The sequence below is a fragment of the Globicephala melas genome, chromosome 7 (genome assembly GCF_963455315.2).
Source record: "Globicephala melas chromosome 7, mGloMel1.2, whole genome shotgun sequence".
Classification (NCBI taxonomy): domain Eukaryota; kingdom Metazoa; phylum Chordata; class Mammalia; order Artiodactyla; family Delphinidae; genus Globicephala; species Globicephala melas.
Window position 1 is genome coordinate 38,365,577 of NC_083320.1, and position 23,686 is coordinate 38,389,262.

Below are 23,686 nucleotides of genomic sequence, written 5' to 3' on the forward strand. Positions count from 1 at the left end.
CTCGCGAGCGGGGCACGCCGGGATAGGTAGTTTCAGCCCACTCACGTCCCGGAGGTCCTGCGGCGTCCGCTTTGCGGAATTACCCGTCCCATGCCGGTGAGCGTGCAGCGTTTGGGTCATTTGACACATACCCTGCAGCCGGTCAGAGTCCAAGAGAAGAAAATGTTTTTAGTTTTAGAAGGATGAAAGTATCAAGTAACTTATGAACGACAGGAAAATAAGATTTTGTTAATGAGCATAAAAAATGGTAAAAATATCGAGCTCAAACATTCTTCTCACTGAAGAAAAAAACAAGCCCCTCTTCATCCTCGTTCATCATGGCCAGACAGAGAGTAAAACACATGTCTGCTCCCTGGTTTTTTGTCTCTTCAGCATAATTTATTTCTTGCTTTGTCTACAGGTGAGTAGGTATTTCTCAGTTTGACTGTAAGTAGCTGCGAAACGAGAGAGAGCACCGAGAATAAAACTGCAGTCGTTTCTGAGTTTTGCCGTAAGACCGGTAATTCGCCCTTACCGGGAAGTCTTCTACAGTGAAAAGGCAACACGGCTTTGCTTTAGGTAGCTGGACAGAACACCTTTTACCAGCACCAGGGCAATTAATGTATTCTTTTCGTCTCTCTGGGGCTGCAGCTGAGAATAACTTTAGCCCTCAAGTGAGTGCAGTCAGATCCGAGATGAGTCCTCCTTTGCTTAGCGAGTGGCTGGCTGAATTGATCTGGCAATTCTTATTCTGATAGACTCACGTGAGATGGAGAGAATGCCCAAACCACAGCTGTAAGGCATATTCATCAAACTGTAGGGCCATCCGGTGAAGGAGAAATGAGCACCGCAAACGTTATTCAAGTGAAGGGGCCAAATAAAGCTTTTAATATGAAAAGTGGGAGAGTATTTTAGAGCGTCAATACAAAGAGCCAATTACTCGTAGGTTTTCTCTTGCAGTGACCTCTGATTTATGGATGAAGACGGGGGATATGTGTATGCACTCGGTAGATAATCTGCACACTTCAGTGTAATGAGAGTTTTCACCTTCTCCTTGACTCTCCATATTAAACAGCAGTCAGGGAGCCAAATGGATTAAATTTAGTGTTTTTAATTTATTTTCCTCTGTCTACCATTTGGTAAACCACATTAGAACTTAAGTCAGGCAATTACAGAGTTAAAGAATCTGAAGTCGCCAATAAACTAATTCACCTGTTAGAGAAGGGGTTTCTGGACACCTGAGAATTTACTATATTAAAAGTCTGTTTTTATTCTAAGTGCCTGAACGTATTGATTTTTTTTTCTGATTTCCCTCTTGATTTTCAATTGATAAATAGTTTCACACTTGTTGACCCCACTCAAAAACAAGGTCTTTTCAGCCATGGAAATCCTAGGGATTCCATAAGGACCATCCTCTCTCATGACTACTATGATAGCCTTCTAACTGGTTTTCTGATCACTCTTCCCACAGCATCCTTCATATAGCTACTAAAATGATCTTTTGAGAAAGTAAATCTGATTATCTTATTCCTTTGCTTAAAAACATTTAATAGTTCCCCACTTGAACTTTTAGTTTTCCATTGAACAGTATGAAGCCCAAATTTCTAATGGCTTCAGCCTAATCCACCAGCCTCATCTGCATCTGGCCCCCCAAGGGAACCTTGAATTCAAGCCTACAGGCACGTCTTTGTGCTTGCAGGCTCTGCACCCTCCGCCAGGGATGCCCTCCCTCTTATCAGTCTGGTGAATTCAACGGAAATGTAACCTCTTCTGTAGAGCCATTCTGTTCCCTCCCAAAGTATTTATTGTACAGCATAATTGTCAGTGTGCCTCACCTCCCCTTGATTAGGCTGTAAGCTACTTGAGGACAGGACCTTTGTTCTCTTTATTTTGATTTTTAAATTTTCAGCAGCAAGCACAAGGCCTGGCAGACAGTAGAGGCTTGGCAAGTCCTTGTTTAGTGAATGAATTAATGAATAAATTTTGAATGCTTCTACAGAGGCTATGTCTCACTCTCCTGACTAATCTTATATAATCATGGTACAGTGATCAAAACTAAGAAATTAGTACTGGTATGATACAGTTAATGAAACAACAAACTTCATTTAGATTTCATCAGTTTGCCCACTAATGTCTTTTTTCTGTTTCAGGATGCAATCCAGGATCCTACATTGCATTTACTTGTCCTGTCTCCTTCCTCAGCCTTTGTCTTTCATGACCTGAGGATCTTTGAAGACTACTGGTCAGTTATTTTGTAAAATGTCCCTCAATTTGGGTTTGTCATGATTTCTCATGACTAGATCGAGGTTATGCAATTTGGGAAAAATACCACCGAAGTGATATTGTGTACTTCTTGGTGCCTCATATTCGGGGGTACATGGTATGCCTGCCTTATTACTGTTTAAGTTAATATTCATCTCTTGCTTATGGTGATGCCTGTTAGATTTCTCCAGTAATCTTACTGTGTTCTTCTCTGTAACTAATAAGTATTTGGGGAGAGACACTTCAAGCCTGTGCAAATATCCTGTTTCTCCTTAAACTTTCACCCACTAAATTTAGCTGGTTTTTCTTGCTAACAGCTTTTATGGTGTGTTAATGGTGGCTTTCTATTTTCCTCATTTACTAGTTGGAGTTCTTTTGTAGAGAGGAGTTGTATGTTTTCTCCCATTTATTTATTTATTCAGTTATTTACATCAGTATGAGCTTATGGATATTTATTTTATTCTTTGGGTTATAATTCAATACCATTATTCTTTTATTGCTGAAATCGTTCCAGCTTTGGCCATTCAGAGACCATTAAGGAGCCACTGTGTCTCATTTTTTTTTTCTTTAAGCACTACCCTACTTTCTAACATTGCAAGATTTCCAGGCTCATCTTGTATTTTCCTGGCCCAGCCCTAGATTCAACCACTTCTGCAAGGAGCCCTGTTTCTTTTTATTAAAGAATGGTATTTAAAATTTGAATGCTAGGCTATCACTGCTTCTAGTTCCTCTCAGAAGACATAGGAAATATATTTATAAATACCACCCCATGCATATACAGTAATATATCTATATTTCTGTATCTATCTGTGTATATATATGTTTTACATGTATGTAAATGTGTGGACATATAAACAGGACATGAGTTCATACTGATATTCCCACTCAAATCCAGCACCACAGTTTATTCTAACTTTTGCCCTTTTCTTTTAACTTCCTTCTGTGACTGTGCGAAGCCTGGCTCTCATTATCCACAGTACATCTACTTGTTTGTTCAACCCTAGTACACATATAAAGCAGTTTTTAAAATTGCTAATCCATACCAGATAAGAAACACATTTAAAACTAGAGCATGTTGCTTGGGCACAGATCTTTTTGTCTTTAGCCTTATAGCACCCAGTCCAAACACCATTTTCCAAAGTTACTTGGGTCACTCCTTTCTTCTCCACCTGCTTCAGGGTGGCTATTTGATTTATTTGTAATACAGTTAGATTTATATGTCCCAGTCTGCATTCCAGCTTGTGTTCTGTCCAAATCCTTGTTGGTTTTATCTAATTTCCATATGGTAAAATGTACTATTTGTGGTGTACAGTTCAATGAGTTTCAACAAATTATTAGAGTTTTCTATCTCCCACCACAGTTGTATACAGAAGTTTCCTCACCCTCAAAATTCCATCATTCTACCCCTTAATAGTCAGTCCCTCCCCCACACCTCCCAGCCTCTGACAACTGACATGTTTTCCATACCCATAATTTTGCTTTTCCAAAATGTCATGTTAATGCAGTCATACCCTTTGGGTCTGACCTCTTTCATTTAGCAAATGCATTTAAGATTTATCCATGTTGTTACATGAATCAATAATTCATTTTTATAGCTGACTAGCATTCCACTGTATTGATATATCAGTTTGCTTATTCATTCACTGGTTGAAGGACATCTCAGTTGTTTCCAGTTTGGGGGGGTGGTTGTTAATAAAGCTTCTATAAATATTTGCATAGAAGTTTTTGTGTAAAAATAAATTTTTCATTTCTCTTGGATTAAGCACTTAGGAGTGGGATTGCTGGATTATATAGTAGTTATATGTTTAAATTTGTAAGACACTGCCAAACTGCTTTCCACAGTGGCTCTACCATCTTGCATATACATCAACAATGTATGGCGTTCCCAGTTGCTTCTCATCCTTGTCCACACTTGATAGTGTCAGTATTTTTTTTCTTTAGCCATTCTAGTAAGTGTGTAGTGATATCTTGTGGCTTAATTCACATCTCCTCAGTGACTAATGATGTTGAACATATTTTCATATTGCTTATTTGACGTGAATGTATCTTTTATAATAAAGTGTCTGTTCATACCTTTTGCCCATTTTAAAAATGGGGTGGTTTTTTCCTGATAAATTTTTTGAGATACAAGTCCTTTATCAAAATGTGATTTGACAACATTTTCTCTTAGTCTGTGGCTTGTCTTTTCATTCTCTGAACAGTGTTTTGCAGAGCAAAAGTTTTTAATTTTGATAGAACCAACTTACCAGTTTTTTTTCTTTTATGTATTGCTCTTTAGGTGTCATACCTAAAAATTCCTTGCCTAACCCTAGGTCATGCAGATTTTTTCTTATTATTTCTTCTGGAAGTTGTACCATTTTGTGTTTTACCTTTAGGTCTATGATCTAGAGTTATTTTTTAAAATAAGGTATGAGGTATAAGTTGTTTTGTTTTTGGTTATGGACATCCAATTATTCTAGCACTATTGTTGGAAAGATTATCCATCCTTTCTTCTAGTGCAACACTGTCTTTGGTTAGTGTAGGTTACAGTATTTCTTGAAATCAGAAAGCGTAGTCTTCCAACTTTGTTCTTCTTTTTCAACTTCATTTTGGCTATTCTAATTCTTTTGCCTTTCCCTAGAAATTTAAAAATCAACTTGTTGATACCTACAAAAAATTCTGCTAAGGTTTTGATGGGGAATATGCTGAATCTGTATATCAAGTTGGGGAGAATTTAGGATTAATATTATTGAGTCTATCAATCCGCGAACATGATATATCTCTCTACTTATTTAAGTCTTCTTTGATTTATTTTATCAGTATTTTGTAGTTTTCAGCATATAGGTCCTATTCATAGGTTGATTTATATTTATGTTTTCTTTTTTTTTGGTGCTGTTGTAAATATTGTTTTAAAAATTTTTTAATCCAAGTTAGTTTATAGAAACGTAATTGACTTTTGTATTTATCTCTTATCCTGTGACTTTGGTAAATTCACTTACTAGTTTTAGGAACTGTTTTTGCTATATTTGGGGGGATTTTCTATGTAAAAATCCCGTCATCTGTAAATATTTTCCCCCCTTACAGTCTGAAATGACTTTATTTTTCTCACCTTGTTGCACTGGCTAGGATTTTCACTGTGGTATTGAGTAGGAGTGGTGAAAGGAGATTATCTTTACCATGTTCCCATTAAGTTTGATATTAGTTGTAGGTTTTTTATGGTTATCCTTTATCAGGTTAAGGAATTTTCCTTCCATTTCTAGTTTGTTGAGAGTTTTTGTTATGAAGAGGTGTTGAATTTTGTCTAATGCTATTGAGATAATCATGTTTTGTTTTGTTTTTTTTCTTCTTTAGTCTGGTAATCTGGTGAATTGCACTGAGTTTTCAAAAGTTGAACCAACCTTGTATTCCTATGTTTTGCCCGACTTGGTCTTTCTGTATTATTTTTGTTATATATGCCTAGATTTGATTTGCTAATAGTTTTTCTTTTAATTTTTATTTTATATTGGACTATAGTTGATTTACAATGTTGTGTTACTTTCAGGTGTACACAAAGTGATTCAGTTATACATATACATATATTTATTCTTTTTCAGATTCTTTTCCCATATAGGTTATTACAGAATATTGAGTAGAGTTCCCTGTGCTATACAGTAGGTCCTTATTGATTATCTATTTTATATATAGTAGTGTGTATATGTTAATACCAACCTCCTAATTTATCCCGCCCTGCATCCCTTCCCTTTGGTAACCATAAGTTTGTTTTCTAAGTCTGTGAGTGTTTCTGTTTTGTAAATAAGTTCATTTGTATCATCTTTTCAGATTGATTCCACATATAAGTGATATCATATGATATTTGTCTTTCTCTGTATGACTTACTTCACTTAGTATGATAATCTTTAGGCCCATGCAGGTTGCTGCAAATGACATTATTTCGTTCGTTTTTATGGCTGAGTAATATTCCATTTATATATGTACCATATCTTATTGCTAATAGTTTATTGAGGATTTTTGTATCTATGTTTGTGGGGGGATACTGGTATTTATTTTCAGTTTATTATAATGTGTTTGGTTGTGATATTAGGATAACCTAGCAGTATAAAATACATGAGAAGTGTTTCCTCTTCTTATATTTTCTGAAATGGATTATTTAGAATTGATATTATTTCTTCCTTAAGTGTTTTTTAGAATTTGCCAGTGAACATTTGGGCCTGGAGTTTTCTCTGTTGAAAGGTTTTGAACTACAAATTCAGTTTCTTTAATAGCTATAGGACTAGGTTTTTTGTTTTGTTTTGTTTTGTTTTTGGTATTGCAGTGTTCTTTAGTGAGTTTAAGTAATTTTTGTCTTTTAATAATTGGTCTCTTTTATCTGAGTTGATTTATAGGCATAGAGTTTGTAGTCTTCTTTTATTATCCTTTTATTCTCTATAGGATCTGTTGTGATAGTTCCTCTTTCATTCCTAATATTGGCAATTTTTGTCTTCTGTCTTTGTTTTCTTGGTCAATATGGCTAGAGGTTTATCAATTTTATTGATTTTTTTTTCAGAGAACAAGCTTTTGGTTTCATTGATTCTCTCTATTGATTTTCTGTTTTCAAATTTATTTGACTTTTTTCTCTCATGTTTACTATTTAAACCAGAACATTTTCAAGAATAAAAAGGGGGCACTATTAATAATTAAACCAAGACAAAAAGCACAAACTGGAAATGTTCCAGGAAAACCAGGGTGTATGGTCACCCTACTTATAGGATATATGGGATGGGGAAAATGGTAGCTGGGAACCTCTGTGGGAATAAAACTTTACAGTGTATACCTTTTAGTATTATTTTCATTTTTAATCATTTGAATGTATAACCTATTAAAAAAATAAATGTACTTCTTTAAATATCTGGCATAAGTAAGATCTCAGTGTATGCTGTTGAATAAATGAATGAATCAGTCGATTAGTTAGCATTGGTGATTACCTAAGTTTCATTGGAGAAAATAGGATAATAATTATATATCCAACTCTGAAAGTCTACAACATATGTATCAGAATTGAATGATTAGTTTGTTCTGTCCTAACCTGCAGTTTTGGTGACATGAATATTATTTTCTCAGACTTGGTTATATTGTTCTCATTATTTATATCTTTCTTTGCCTGTTTTTTTATTTTTTTATTTTTTTGCAGTACCCGGGCCTCTCACCGCTGCGGCCTCTCCCGCTGCGGAGCACAGGCTCCAGACGCGCAGGCCCAGCAGCCTTGGCTCACGGGCCCAGCCGCTCAGCGGCACGCGGGATCTTCCCGGACCGGGGCACGAACCTGCGTTCCCTGCATCGGCAGGCAGACTCTCAACCACTGTGCCACCAAGGAAGCCCCTCTTTGCCTGTTTTTTGATTTATTTGAAGCATCTTACATATGAAGAAAGAGTAAACTGCAACTTACTGTAGAAAATCGGGAGAAAAGAAAGGGACATCATTGAGGTCCTGTAGAGGGCATCATTGAGGGTTTCCTCAGCGCTGTTCCTTTTCCTCAGAACCTGTGCCTCATCTCCATGGTTACTGTGGGGATTTCCATTTTCATACATTGTTCTGTATATATGTCTCCAGCACAGCCAGAGTCTTTTCCACATAATTTTTGGCCAAGAGAAACTGCACAGTAATGGCAAAATTGATAAGAAATAAAATTTATAAAGTGGTTGTTTAGAATTCAATGGGTGAAATGTTATAACTGCAGCAAGGACCTTAGTTCAGTTGTTTCTGAAATTTAGCTGCATTATTGTGTATTCAGTATATCCTTGAATTCCATGAGTCAATAAATCATATGACTAGGATAAAATTTTTATTTATGGAATGAAAAAAGGTTCTTAAAGAACTGATCTGATAAGTTAAATGTAAGTAATGAATTCAGATAAGTGTTCCTATAAATAATAAGAATGCTCCTATTTTTAATAATCAAAGATTAACTCAGCCCTTCAAAACACAAAGCTCTGGAATAAGCTACAGGTCAGTATTACAACAGGAATGTGTCTCACCTAAAATATAGGAAATTTCAGGTGGGTGAAAAAGGTGGAAATCAAAATAATGTTTTACCCAGACATTGAATTCTAAGCAGCCAATTTATAGATCTTATTTCTCAGAATCTGTTCCATTATTGCTAAGGTTCTATGATTCCTTTATAGACCTCTCATAATTATATTTGGACAGAGATGACACCTTGTTACAATAATGATAATCCCTACAGAATATAAATATATGTATTCCACTAAAAACATTCAAATCGAGATCAAGGTATCACTTGGATATCTCGGTGAAACAATGATCAAATGATAAAAGGTTAAGTCTTTATAAAACATTATTTAGGGCTTCCCTGGTGGCGCAGTGGTTGAGAGTCTGCCTGCCGATGCAGGGGACACGGGTTCGTACCCCGGTCTGGGAGGATCCCACGTGCTGCGGAGCGGCTGGGCCCGTGAACTATGGCCGCTGAGCCTGCGCATCCGGAGCCTGTACTCCGCAACGGGAGAGGCCACAGCAGTGGGAGGCCCGCGTACCACAAAAAAAAAAAAAAAAAACCCTACAATATTTAATAAGACTATGTGACAAAGTAGAACTGTTTCTCCTCTGGCACTCAACAAATAGAAAAATCCATATTCACATTGCTTTCTTCTTTGTTTCCTCCATAACAATCAGTACTGAAAACCCACAAAGATAGTAAATTCAGTCAAACATATTGTTGATAAAATCAAGCTTCTATATTAGCTCTGAAGTGCATACTGTCTCTTGAAACCTTTGACAACTTGGCTGATTTCGTTTTCTACCCCCGTGTATTCTCTTCCTGGAAAGCGTTCTGGCTTCTTAAAATAACTGTTCGTGGAAAACATTCTCTCTAGATACAGTGCTATGAAGATATAATATTTTTCCTTATATAAACTCAACAGCTTAATAAAGTCAAAAGGACTACTATTTAATATGATAATGAAGAAATTTAGTTCATATATTCCTTATTCTAGAATTACAGTATTAAAGATTTTTCTTAAACAGAAATCTATCTTTGTTCTAGAAATATTAACCAATATGCCTGACTCTTTAGCTGTATGATCTTGGGAAAGTTACTAGACTCTCCGTACTTTAGTTTCCGTATTTGTAAAGTTGAGAGGATTAAGTAAGTTAATAATACCACCAGGAGACAATTGTCTATAGGTCTCTCACATTTCTCTATGACTTGTGAAGAAAGGCACTGATTGCTCTTTCTCTGGACTCTCTTTTCAAGAATATTTTTAGAGGGAAAATAGAGATAGAGTCTGCCTCTGGAGCAAAGGGAAGACTTGCTTACCATCCATTATAAAAGACTTGGATTCCCAAAGCTCAGGGATCCCCTCCTGTAACACCATCCACTTCATATGCAATAAGGCCCCTCTGGTAATTTGAGGAAAAGGGAACTAATGCAAACATGCTGAACCTTATGCTGCTTGCTGTGTCCAGAGTAACAAAGTCCTTTGTCTCTTACCCAGGAGTCTCATGTCTCTGTCAGCATCCATGAAACTGTGGCAGGATAACTTGTTAGCTTGAAAGTAGGGTAAAATCTGAGACCCTTTACAGTTTTTGACACATATGACAGTCTTGGAGTCTGGAATGTAGAAAATGTTCAACAAATGTTAATATTTATCACCATCAACATTTCCATTTTCCATTCCCTTTCCCCAGTATACATAAGAATAAAATAATTCTAATACCTAGAAGATTTAGGTCTTAGATCCTGCCCCTACAAAACTTCATTCTGCTTCAGAAATGATTTGTTTCATTCCACATAATCACCCTTAGAATTATGTGATACATTTTGATCCTGTTGGGTCTCTCGGTAGAGCAGAGAATTCCTAATAATATTTAAGGATTTTCTGAGTTTCTTGACATTTATTTCAGATACGTAGTTTTTCTGTTTTAAAATTCCCATTTGGTTCTTTCTTATTATTACTATAGTTTCTATTTTTTTTAAATAAATTTCTTTATTTCTTTCTTTATTTTTGGCTGCAGTGGGTCTTCGTTGCTGCGCCCGGGCTTTCTCCAGCTGTGGTGAGCGGGGGGCTACACTTCGTTGCAGTGCACGGGCTTCTCGTTGCAGTGGCTACTCTCCATTGCAGAGCACGGGCTCTAGGCGCACGTGCTTCAGTAGTTGTGGCATGTGGCCTCAGTACTTGTGGCTCGCGGGCTCTAGAGCTCAGGCTCAGTAGCTGTGGCGCACGGGCTTAGTTGCCCCGCGGCATGTGGGATCTTCCTGGACCAGGGCCCGAACCCGTGTCCCCTGCATTGGCAGGAGGATTCTTAACCACTGCGCCACCGGGGAAGCCCTAGTTTCTGTTTCTTAGTTGAGAAGATCTCTATCTTTTCATCCATTTCAAGTGTTTACCTTTACCTCATGGCGTATTGTTAAACTAGCTACTTTAGAATCTTTGTCTGATGTTTCCACCATCTGTATCAAGAGCCAGCAAGCTAAAGCCTGTAAACCAAATCCAACCTATTGTCTGGTATTGTTTGGTTCATGAGCAAAGAACTGTTTTCACACTACAGTTTTAACCAAAGCTAAACTTTTAAATGGTTGGGAAAGAAATCCAAAAAAAGGCTAATATTTTGTGATGTGAAAATTACATGAAATTAAAATTTCACTTTCCATAAATACAAATTTATTGGAACACAGCCATGCTTATTCATCTACATATTGTATGTGACTGCTTTTGTACTACAGTGACAGAGCTGAGTTGTTGTGACACGGATCATATGGCCCAAATAACCGAAAATATTCCTTCCATTTAGCTGTTTACATAAAAAGGTTGCACCTGATCTGGGTTATCTCAGGCTTGCATCTGTTGAGTGTCTTTTCCGTTAAGAATTGGCCACAAGTTCCTAGTTTATTGTATGTTGAGTAATTTTGGATTGTATTCTGGACAATTTTTTTTTTTTTTGTGGTACGCGGGCCTCTCACTGTTGTGGCCTCTCCCGTTGCGGAGCACAGGCTCCGGACGCGCAGGCTCAGTGGCCATGGCTCGCGGGCCCAGCCACTCCACGGTATGTGGGATCTTCCCGGACCAGGGCACGAACTGCATTGGCAGGCGGACTCTCAACCACTGCGCCACCAGGGAAGCCCCTGGACATTTTGAATAATATATAGTGAGACTCTGGGACCTGTTAAAGTCCTCTGGAGAATGTTGATTACTTTTTGATTTAACAGAAATCAACCTAGTTAGGTTCACACTTTAAGCTCTGTCTCAACTTCTGTGGGAGTGGCTCCAATATCATTTCAATTTTTGAAGGCTTTTCTATGCTACTTTACATCTATTCCGTGTGTGTACAGCTCGGTGGTGAGCTTGTGGCTTATGTTGGTTCATACACAGAACAAAAGGATCTCCTTTAGCTCTCTCCTCTCTGATATCTCCATAATTTTCTCCAACTTTTTAGGGCCCCTTTTCCCAGTCTTCTGGCTGGAAAGATGGTATTTCTCTCAGAGTTATAGTTGCCCATGGTACTGCACAGTTACACACAACGGGAGTTTTCCTTCGGTTAATACCAGCAGATAAAAGAGAAAAAGTAAAAAAGAAGAAAAAAGAGAAATTAACCCCTGCACAGGCCATTCTTCAAGTTTTGAGTCCTCTCAATGGTCCACCTGTTATTTTTCTCCCTGAAGTCCCCAGGTAGTTGCTATTCATATACTGTCCATGGTTTATATTTGTATAAGGTTTTAGCTCCTGCATGGAATTAAGGGGTTGAGATTTCCAGGGCATAAACACATCCTAAGCAATATCTTAATAATCCATATAGCACTATTTGGTAATAATTTTGCTCTAAAATTTTGGACTTCTTGGGATTCAGAATATGCAAAAGGCAATATCATGTTTGATTTACCTGAGACCATCAATCCTCATGAATCCTGAGAATTTACACTGGAATGTAACAGGTGAATGAATTCCTATGATGAATCCTCATTGACCTGGGTGAAGAGGTTTACAGACCATGATAAATCCAAGTGGGCTCAAACTATTTATTCTGTAAGATTTAATATGAGGAGTTTTGTGGTCAGTCAGTGAGGCCAGGACTCTTATTTGCAAGTGACAAGAGGAAGAGAAGAAGAAAATTATTTTTTACAAGTCCAGGGGGGATTTAATGGCCCCCCAAAGATGTCCACATCCTAATCCCCAGCACCTGTGGTATGTTACCTTGCATGGCAAAAGGGACTTCACAGATGAAGATCTTGTCATGGAGAGATTCTCCTGGATTTTCTGGGTCCAAGTAATCACAAGGGACTTTATAAGGGAAAGAGGAAGGCAGGAATGTCAGAATTATAGAAGAAGATGATGTAATGGAAGCAGGGGTCAGAGAGAGAGAGAGAGAGCTTTGAAGATGGAGGAAAGGGCCATGAGCCAAAGAATTCAGGTAGCCTCTAGAATCTGGAGAAAGCAAGGAACCAGATTCTCCTCTAGAGTCTCCAGAAGCAATAAGTCCTGTCAATAACTTGACTTTAGCCCAGTGAGACTGATTTTGGATTTCTGCCCTCCAGAACTGTAAGGTAATAAATTATATTGTTTTAAGCTGCTAAATTTGTAGCAATTTGTTATGGCAGCAATAGGAAACTAATACAGTTAGCTCAGCCACAAAATGGATCCATTGACTTAAATTATTATTAGCAAGGCTAGGGCCCAACTCCTCCCTCTCTCTCCCTCCCTCCCCCCCAACTTCCACCAACTTACTCTTCCTTCTGTTTATCTCTACTTGACCTCATTTCTATTGCAGATACAGGCTTTTCTCACATGGTAAGGAACATGGCTGTAAGCAGCACCAATTTCACCTCTTTCTAGCCCTGTGTCAAATGGGACTTTATGCCCTAGAGCCATTTAGAACGATCTCAGAGGAGGACTTTAATTGGCTTGGCTAGGGTCAGGTGCCCAACCATTGAACCAATTATCCCAATAAATGGAAGAGGGAATGATGGTAAGCCAGAACTGCCTGAGTCACCTGCAGACCCCTCCCCCACAGCTATGTGGAAGGTAATGAAATGGCAGTCCCACTAGAAGCACGTGGAAAAAGTAACAAATTCTCCGAAGGAGGAAGGGGTGCATTCAGACAAAGTGAACAAATGTCCACAACAACTAGTCATTTTACTAGCTAGACCCAGCAAGGATAATGTCAACACATAAACCTGAATTTCCATTGAGGTTACCAACTAAGACCACAGTCCATCTCCTTTTCTATCAACGTGGCTGCACTCACTTGCTCACATCCCCAGAGGCTCAGTTAATGTTAGATTTTGCGTTAAGTGACAGTAAACTGAAAATAACAGTGGCTTAAATAAGATGGTGTTGGGGGAGGGATTGTTTCTCTGTCATGTAAATGAAATCAGGAGGTGGACAGTTCAGGGCTGGCAGATGCTCCTTGGTGCCAGGGTTCTAGACATTTCTTGACTACCATCCTTAAAAGGGACCTCCACGTTATGGTTCCAGATGGCTCCTCAGGCTCTAGCCATCGTTTTTGTATAGCACAAGGCAGAAAAGAAGAAATAAAGAGGCGCACCTCTCCTTCCTAAAGATATTCCCTGGAAATTAAACACATCCAGTTGATCAAATTATAGTCACATAGCCTGGTTCTCAAGCCACAGGCTTATTTCCTGAAAGCTAGTGGAAAATATAATTTTTTAACATCATTATTGGAATATAATTGCTTTACAATGTTGTGTTAGTTTCTGCTGTATAACAAAGTGAATCAGTTACATGCATACATATATCCCCATATCCCCTCCCTCTTGTGCCTCCCTCCCACCCTCCCTATCCCACCCATCTAGGTGGTCAAAAAGCACCGAGCTGATCTCCCTGTGCTATGCAGCTGCTTCCCACTAGCTATTTTACATTTGGTAGTGTATATACATCAATGCTACTCTTTCACTTCGTCCCAGCTTATCCTTCCCCCTCCCCGTGTCCTCAAGTCCATTCTCTATGTCTGTCTTTATTCCTGTCCCACCCCTAGGTTCATCAGAACGATTTTCTTTTTTAGATTCCATATATATGTGTTACCATACGGTATCTGTTTTTTTCTTTTAACAACTTTATTGTAGTACAATTGCCCCAAACTGGTACATTAGTTTCTGCTTTATAACACAGTGAATCATCTATACATATACACGTATACCCATATCTCCTCCCTCTTGCATCTCCCTCCCATTGTTTTTCTGTTTCTGACTTACTTTACTCTGTATGACAGACTCTAGGTCCATCCACCTCACTACAAATAACTCAATTTCGTTTCTTTTTATGGCTGAGTAATATTCCATTGTATATATGTGCCACATCTTCTTTATCCATTCATCTGTCAATGGACACTTAGGTTGCTTCCATGTCCTGGCTATTATAAATAGAGCTGCAATGAACATTGTAGTACATGACTCTTTTTGAATTATGGTTTTCTCAGGGTATTTGCCCAGTAATGGGATTGCTGGGTCATATGGTAGTTCTATTTTTAGTTTCTTAAGGAAGCTCCATACTGATCTCCATAGTGGCTGTATCAATTTACATTCCCACCAACAGTGCAAGAGGGTTCCCTTTTCTCCACACACTCTCCAGCATTTATTGTTTGTAAATTCTTTGATGATGGCCATTCTGACTGGTGTGAGGTGATACCTCATTGTAGTTTTGATTTGCATTTCTCTAATGATTAGTGATGTTGAGCATCTTTTCACATGTTTGTTGTCCATCTGTATATCTTCTTTGGAGAAATGTCTATTTAGGTCTTCTGCCCACTTTTGGATTGGGTTGTATGTTTTTTTGATATTGAGCTGCATGAGCTGCTTGTATATTTTGGAGGTTAATCCTTTGTCAGTTGCTTCGTTTGCAAATATTTTCTCCTATTCTGAGGGTGGTCTTTCGTCTTGTTTATGGTTTCCTTTGCTGTGCAAAAGCTTTGAAGTTTCATTAGGTCCCATTTGTTTCTTTTTGTTTTTATTTCCATTTCCCTAGGAGGTGAGTCAAAAAGGATCTTGCTGTGATGTATGTCATAGAGTGTTCTGCCTATGTTTTCCTCTAAGAATTTGATAGTGTCTGGCCTTACATTTAGGTCTTTAATCCGTTTTGAGTTTATTTTTGTGTATGGTGTTAGGGAGTGTTCTCATTTCATTCTTTTACATGTAGCTGTCCAGTTTTCCCAGCACCACTTATTTAAGAGGCTGTCTTTTATCCATTGTATACTCTTGCCTCCTTTATCAAAAATAAGGTGACCATAGGTGCGTGGGCTTATCTCTGGACTTTCTATCCTGTTCCATTGATTTATATTTCTGTTTCTGTGCCAGTACCATAGTGTCTTGATTACTGTAGCTTTGTAGTATAGTCTGAAGTCCAGGAGCCTGATTCCTCCAGCTCCATTTTTCTTTCTCAAGATTACTTTGGCTCTTTGGAGTCTTTTGTGTTTCCATACAAATTTTGAAATTTTTTGTTCTAGTTCTGTGGAAAATGCCATTGGTAGTTTGATAGGGATTGCATTGAATGTGTAGATTGCATTGGGTAGTATAGTCATTTTCACAATGTTGATTCTTCCAATCCAAGAACATGGTATATCTCTCCATCTGTTTTTATCATCCTTAATTTCTGTCATCAGTGTCTTATTGTTTTCTGCATACAGGTCTTTTGTCCCCTTAGGTAGGTTCATTCCTAGGTATTTTATTCTTTTTGTTGCAGTGGTAAATGGGAGTGTTTCCTTAATTTCTCTTTTATAATTTTCGTCATTAGTGTATAGGAATGCACGAGATTTCTGTGCATTAATTTTGTATCCTGCTACTTTACCAAATTCACTGATTTGCTCTAGTAGTTTTCTGGTAGCATCTTTAGGACTCTCTGTGTATAGTATCATGTCATCTGCAAAGAGTGACAGTTTTACTTCTTCTTTTCTGATTTGCATTCCTTTTATTTCTTTTTATTCTCTGATTGGTGTGGCTAAAACTTCCAAAACTATGTTGAATAATAGTGGTAAGCATGGGCAACCTTGTCTTGTTCCTGATCTTAGTGGAAATGGTTTCAGTTTTTCACCATTGAGGATGATGTTTGCTGTGGGTTTGTCATATATGGCCTTTATTATGTTGAGGTAAGTTCCCTCTATGCCTATTTTCTGCAGGGTTTTTATCATAAATGGGTGTTGAATTTTGTCAAAAGCTTTTTCTGCATCTATTGAGATGATCATATGGTTTTTCTTCTTCAGTTTGTTAATATGTTTTACCACATTGATTGATTTGCGTATACTGAAGAAACCTTGCATTCCTGGATAAACCCCACTTGATCATGGTGTATGATCCTTTTAGTGTGCTGTTGGATTCTGTTTGCTAGTATTTTGTTGAGGATTTTTCATCTATGTTCATCAGTGGTTTTGGCCTGTAGTTTTCTTTTTTTGTGACATCTTTGTCTGTTTTTGGTATCAGGGTGATGGTGGCCTTGTAGAATGAGTTTAGAAGTGTTCCTCCCTCTGCTATATTTTGGAAGAGTTTGAGAAAGATGGGTGTTAGCTCTTCTCTTGCCTTGCTGGAGCACCAAGACCCTGCCAGCCACATGGCTCAGAAGAAAAGGAAGGGGCTTCTTAGTGTGTGGAAACTTTTCCCTCTTCACAGCTCCCTCCCAGAAGTATGGGTCCCATCCCTATTCTTTTGTCTCTGATTTTCTTTTTTCTTTTGCCCCACCCAGGTACATGGGGATTTTCTTGCCTTTTGAGAAGTCTGAGGTCTTCTGCCAGCGTTCAGTAGGTGTTCTATCAGAGTTGTTCCAAATGTAGATGTATTTTTGATATATTTACGAGGAGGAAGGTGATCTCTACATCTTACTCCTCCGTCATCTTGAAGGTCTCCAGCTGGAAAATAATTGAACTTGAGGGAGAAAAACTTTCTAGATTTGTAACTTTGGGAAGTCATAATCTAAGACTCAGTTTGAATTTGAGGGTGTGACAGTTAAAATAATTTTTAACTAAAAAAAACACATTATTTCTCTTAGTTTGTAATGGAAAGAATGTTCTGAACTGATTGTTTTCCATTTCTCTTATCTCTCTTTAGTTATTGTAATTGGGTGACTAGTTTCAATACTTTCCTGTAATGGCCGTTTGAAATGGCACTGTTGACCTCCATTTTGTAGAATCCCAATGGCTTTTATTTGCCTCCATTCCTCCTGACCTCTCTGCAGATATGACCCCATTATCACCCTTATCCTTTGGACATACTCTCTTCACTTGAATTTTAGAATAGAGCACTCCAAATCAAGCACAAACTTAAATCCTCAAAGCTGAGCTTGAAGCTAGACTCTGTGCTGTAAAAAAAACTTGACTGAAGTCTCAGAGGATATGGAAGGGAAACCCAGTACAGACTACTGGCTACTTGGTGTGGGTGTTTTTGTAACCCTGGTTCATCCATACAGCCTCTCTTCTGCCTAGTTACCACATTGCTTCTGTGGCAGAGACTGGTTTCCTTCACCTCTTATGAATAGCTTCATGTACTTGGAACCCAGGCCTGGAAAAGGGGGGAAAATTCCCTTCTCACCCTATTTAAGGTCTTTATCTTCCGAAGATGATTGACAGTGACAATAATCACACCGTTCATAACAGCTCGAATACCCTCCCTGACATGACAGCTCAATGCACAGTATCTGATATGAGTACGGGAGATGCACTCCCAGCAGCAGAGAAATTGCAGCCTTAAATTCCCCACTTCCAAATAGCAGAGAGACAGATTTTTAAAAACATTTCTCAACCCTGTGTTATTATATTTTAAATAATATACGTGAGACAGCAGCAATTCAGTCTGAGATGAGCTTTGTCAAACCCAGTCTAGTTCCTTTTATGACCTCTTCTCCAGTGTGAGATGAAAAAGTATGCACATGCTCCTGCCATTCTTAGGATTACGGAGTCTTATCTGTGATAACCACTCAAGTGAGAACACAGCCATCTCATCAGAACCCAGCAACATTCTACAGGCACAGTGCAGTTTAAATCTACTCACAGTAAACTTTTCTCCAAAGAGGACACAGATTGCAGAGATTCAGTTCTGGCTCAAGCAAAGAGATAAATCCATGATCACAAATTCAGTTCAGCTTCTTAGAACACACAGAGCTGACACTTGGGTGCCCCATGTCATATCCCGTTAGCTCATGTGATTCCAGCACAGAGGTGGTGGACAATTCCAAGCACAGTGCCAGTGCCTAGTCTATGTGGGCAGTGAAATCTCTCCAGCTTTCTAGCTCAAGGTTTTCTCTGAAGCCACAGAAGGCCACTCAGAACAAGCAGGCTCAGCTGGAAAGTTGGGGGAGGGGACAGTTAACAGCCCTATGGGCAACCATCAACCAATGGTGGAGGGAGGTCAGAGAATAACCAGCCGCCCTCCAGTTCTTTAGTAAAATGATTCTGGAGCACATTCTACATGGTTCTTCAGAGGGTTCCCAGGGGGAATCAAACCCCAATTGCCCACAGGTCAATGAGGCACTCTTTGTTGGCTCTTCTCCTTTCTCTATTTCAGTCTTTCCACCCTTTTATTTCAGCTTCCTGGGATCACCTCCTAAATAAACAAGTCCTGATTCTGTTTCAGGTATTGGGAAAACCCGAACTAAAAATCACAGAACTCCAATTCTACACCGTTTTATGTGGGCTCCAGTTTTCTTTTGTATATTTAAATGTTCTACTTGGGTGGCTTTTTTTCAAATTAAAAATAACTCGTATCAAAGCTGCATTCAATTCTCTATATCTTCCAATACTCAAAGACTGATTGTAGCTCTGAGATGACATTTTGCTCTATCTCCAGATTTCTACTATTTCCATCAGTGCCTCAAAGATCTTAGAAATGTGTTGAGCCAAGACTGAAGCTTAAAGAACCATGTGCAATCCCCCGCCAGCTCTCTCTGCAAAGATGAAGTGCCTGTGAAGCACATGCCTTAGAAATGGGAACTTAACCTTGAGCTGAGGGCAGAGGAAAGGCTCCTTTTCTCTTTCACATCTTGCTCCAAGAGTCAATACCTTCTCACTGTGTAGTTAACTGCATTCTCTGCCAACTTTCATGTATCTTAAAAGTGCAAGCGTATTGATTCATTAATTAAACAACCATTTATTGCTTGGGTCAGACATAATGCTAACTACAGGGGGAACAGAAATTAATAAGACAAGAATCCAGAAGACAAAGGGATCACTATCTCATAAAAGAGACTGAAAGGCAAACAACCCATCTGCTGTGATCAAGCCTAATAAGGCCCAGAGAGTACATAGGAAAGGCATCTCAGGAGGACATCTCACATGGATCCAGGTAGTGAGGTCTGAGAAAATTTTCTGGAGGAAATAATGCCAAGATTAAGTGAAAAGAGATGAGTAGGAGTTGTTCTGTTGACTTAAGGACAGAAAGGGAACTCCAGGATGGAAGAACAGTCTGTGCAAGTGTGTTTGTGGTAAAAAGTAAGATGTATATGGGAACTGAAAGTGCAGGTGAGTAGAGCAGAAATGGTGAGAAATGAAACTAGACAAGGGTAGTTGGATCAAAGTTATGCTAAGGAATTTGGCCAGTAAATATGAAGTTGTTTGCCTAGGGAGTGAAATGGTTAGATTTACACTTTAGAAAGATAGATTTGTAGTCCTATGAGAACAGATTGGAAACAGGAAAGGATGGATATAGAGAAACTTATTAAAAGGCTATAGCAGGGCTTCTCTTGTGGCACAGTGGTTGAGAGTCTGCCTGCCGATGCAGGAGACACACGTTTGTGCCCCGGTCCGGGAAGATCCCACATGCCACGGAGCGGCTGGGCCTGTGAGCCATGGTGGCTGAGCCTGCACGTCCGGAGCCTGTGCTTCGCAACAGCAGAGGCCACAACAGTGAGAGGCCCGCGTACCGCAAAAAAAAAAAAAAAAAAAAAAAGGCTATAGCAATATCCAGGCAAATGATTCTGAAGATCTGAATTTATATATGGCATACTTGATATACCACTGAAAAATTTTTGTGTGTGCAGTATCTACTTACAGTCCGTGGAACAGAGTTTTAGAATTGTTAAATTAAGAAGCTATTCAGGAGGCAGAAATGGTGGCCCACAGAGACTGGTTGAATGTAGAGGTGAAGAAGGAAGATTTCAGGATGGCTTGGTCAACAGGGTAGAATATATAGCCATAAGGAGACAGAGAAAAGCAGAAGTGGATGAGATTCTGGGGTATATTAGTTATCGCTGCTGTGTAACAAATTTCCACAAACTTAGTAGCTTAAAACAACACATTATCTCACAGTTTCTGTGAGCCAGAAATCTGGGCATGACTTAGTTGGGTCCTCTGCTTAATGTCTCACAATGCTGTAGTCAAGGTATTGGCCAAGTTTGCATTCTCATCTGGAGGGTCAACTGGGAAAGTATATGCTTCTAAGCTCACTCAGATTGTTGGTAAAATTCATGTCCTGTGATTGTACAACTGAGGGCCCCAGCTTATTGATGATGACAGCTGGAGGCTGCCCTCAGCTCCTTGAGGCCACTTGCAGTTTCTAGAGGCTGGCCACAGATCCTCACCACTTGGACTCTCCCAACATGACTACTAACTTTGTTTAGCCAACAAGGAGTCCCTAGAAGAAGTTTGCTAGCAAGACAGAATCTAGCATAACTTAATGCCACAGGAATGCCATCCTGCCAACTTTGCCGTATTCTACTGGTTAGAAGCAAGTCTCAGGCCCCACCCACTGTCAGGGGGAAAGGGTTACACAAAGGTGTGAACACTATGAGGCTGGAATCAAGGGCCACAGAGGGAAAGATGAGTTCACTTTGGACATGTTGAGTTTCATGTAACATCTAAGTAAAGATGTCCAGTGGGATATGTGAGTCTAGAACCAAAGGAGAAGCTTAGGGCTGGAGCTCTAAACCCACAATCCATGTTGAATATAAATGGCAGGTGAAATGATGGAAGTAGATGATGTTGTCCAGGAAGAGTGTATATGTAAGGGTCTGTGGAGATGGAGATGAATTAATATCCTCTAAACTTGAGGACGGCCAAGTTGTTCCTCAGCCTTCTTCTTTTCAGAGTGAAACAATGCCAAACACCCATTTCTAATTTCTCTGTATCTACTCATTTTTATAATCCTTTATTTCCTTTGTTCCCCTCTGGACATTCACTTGTTTTTGTACGTTATGCTTAAATGAAGGAACTAAAATAAGAGGCGGTGCATTAATTAAGGTTATGATTAATCCCCAACAAAGCAGAACTACCTCCAAGGAATTTCAATGTCTTTTTTGTTTGTCCTCGTTAATATAATTCAAAGATTTTAAATAATTTATTGTATCCTAAAAGGTATTTCACTTACCAAAGACAATACTGAAAGAAGCAAAAAATAATTGAAGTCTCCTCCAAGTAATTAAAAACCTCAGAGCGTATCTAATCGTAATTTAAAGAGTGAGAAGGAACATATAGTTATTGACAGGTTTGATGAATTAATTTGGGCATCTGTGTTGAAGGGTAATAAACAAGGGAAGAATGCTAACGATGTTTCCAGTACATTCAATAGGTTACTATAATATATCTGGTCTAGTTCTTTAGATATTTGGAGTCAGAATTTACAGGAAAATTGTATATTGTGTAAGTTAGGGAGTTGCATAAATTAGATAACAATATTACTTTTTGCAGTGTTACAGCAAGTGACCAAAGAGTTGAAAAAGAGAAAGTATTGGGGTGATGGCTAAGGGGTGTGGACTTTCTATTTGGGATAATGAAAATGTTCTAAACCTGGTTGTGATGATGGATACACAACTCTATGAATATACAAAAATAATTGAATTGCACAATTTTAATGGGTGAATTGTATAGTATTTGTATTATATCTCAACATTTTTTGTTTGTTTGTTTTGTTTTTAAGATGGGACAATGGTGCTTATTTGCTTATGGCCTTTTTTCAGATGCTATATCTCTATTCTTCACTAGGCCAAGGTGAAGTGTGGAACCCGTAGTGATTCTGAAGATGCTCAGTTGACAGGAAATAAGAAACTTCTGTGCTCTTGCTGCTTCTCTAAGCCATCATAGAGGAAAAATAAATCTACCCCTTTCTTCAACGAACTCTGGAATCAACCAACCTCTCTGTGTCCCACCCCTCCTCCCCACCCGCCTCTCATCCTCCCTCTCTTCCCTCCCTCCACCTCAACCTCTTTTTCTCTTCTTTCTTTTCTTTGATTATCAAATGCATATTGATGAATAACTGTAGTGCTCAGAGATAACACTTGTAGTTTAGTAACTTGGTTTTTTAACTTATGGTTGAAGGAAACAGTTTATATATCATTTAAAAATTAGATTTATGTACTTTATGATAGCTTTATGTTAACTTTTAAAATACAGAACCATTGTGTTATCTGTTTGACTTTCCACATCGCATTTTCACCCCTCTATTCCCTGTTCTGTGCCACAGGAAACTGACCTTTATGGAGAGCATCAGACAAGCTATCTTGGCTTTTAGTTGATTGTGGCCAATGGAAGGCACAGGCAAGTGATCAGAGGAGGGAGGAAAGAGAGCCTGGTATTGATTTTCTCTAGAAGGCCTTGGTTTAGGCAACAACTGAGATCCTCTAATTCCTCTACTGCAGGTCAAAGCCCCATCAGACCCCTGTCCCAAACTGCACCTCACACCAGGTTCTGGAAACATGACTCCCTCCCCTTGCCCTTTCAAATGCACAGGTGGTCGGGACTTCCCACCGTTGCTACTTCCTGGTTGCTTCACCACGTCTTGCTTTTCTTTATAAGTGCCCATCCCTCCGTGAACAGTCCCTTTTTACCCTCCATAACCTCTCTCTAATTACTCCTTTGAATGTGCCATCACCTTTTTGCTGGTACCCTAACTGATTTAACCATAGCGTATCTTATTTCTGGACATATACACAGGGAGAAAAATGTTGCCAACCCCCTTAAAACAAAACAGAATGGGAATGATGTACATCAGCTTCAGGGTAGTGGTTGTTTCTGAGGAAAAGAGGGAAGGAGGAAAGTGGAGTTAGGGGTTTTATTTGTTTGTTTTTGTTTGTTTTTAAGCTATTTCTAAACTGTCTTAGTTCTGAAGCTAACACTTAACAATAACAACAAAAAAGTAAAATAAATATGGCAATTAATTAATGCTTGTTTAATCTCAGTCATGGGCACTTGGATGTCTTTTTTCTGTATTTTTGAAAAATAAGAAATGAAATAAAATTTACCTTATTTTAAATTTAACCTGTTTGTAAAAGAATCTAGTCTGTATGACAGGTTGGATGTACACATGAATGCAGATTTGTGTTCATGGACTAAGGAAAGGGAAAACCATGCCTGAACATTTAAGGTCCTAGACTGGTTGAATTGCACACAAAAACTTAGCTGAGTCTATACACATAGTAACAAAGATAAATTCCTGTTGTTCCCAGGAGAAGTGATGACATTACCCATCTTAGAGTTCTCATGGAAACAGTATCTCAGGGCCACATAATCTCCTGAAAAATGTATATACAGATAAACTTGGAGTAGATTTAAC

The 23,686-nt window shown here is 38.7% G+C and overlaps 1 long non-coding RNA gene across 1 annotated transcript; it reads left to right on the plus strand.

Moving 5' to 3' along the window:
- Positions 1 to 15: 15 nt before the first annotated feature.
- LOC132597602 (uncharacterized) lies at positions 16 to 23,312 on the plus strand. Its single transcript, XR_009564582.1, has 3 exons — positions 16 to 400; positions 2,130 to 2,221; positions 22,120 to 23,312. It is a non-coding gene; the product is annotated as an uncharacterized lncRNA (long non-coding RNA).
- Positions 23,313 to 23,686: the final 374 nt, after the last annotated feature.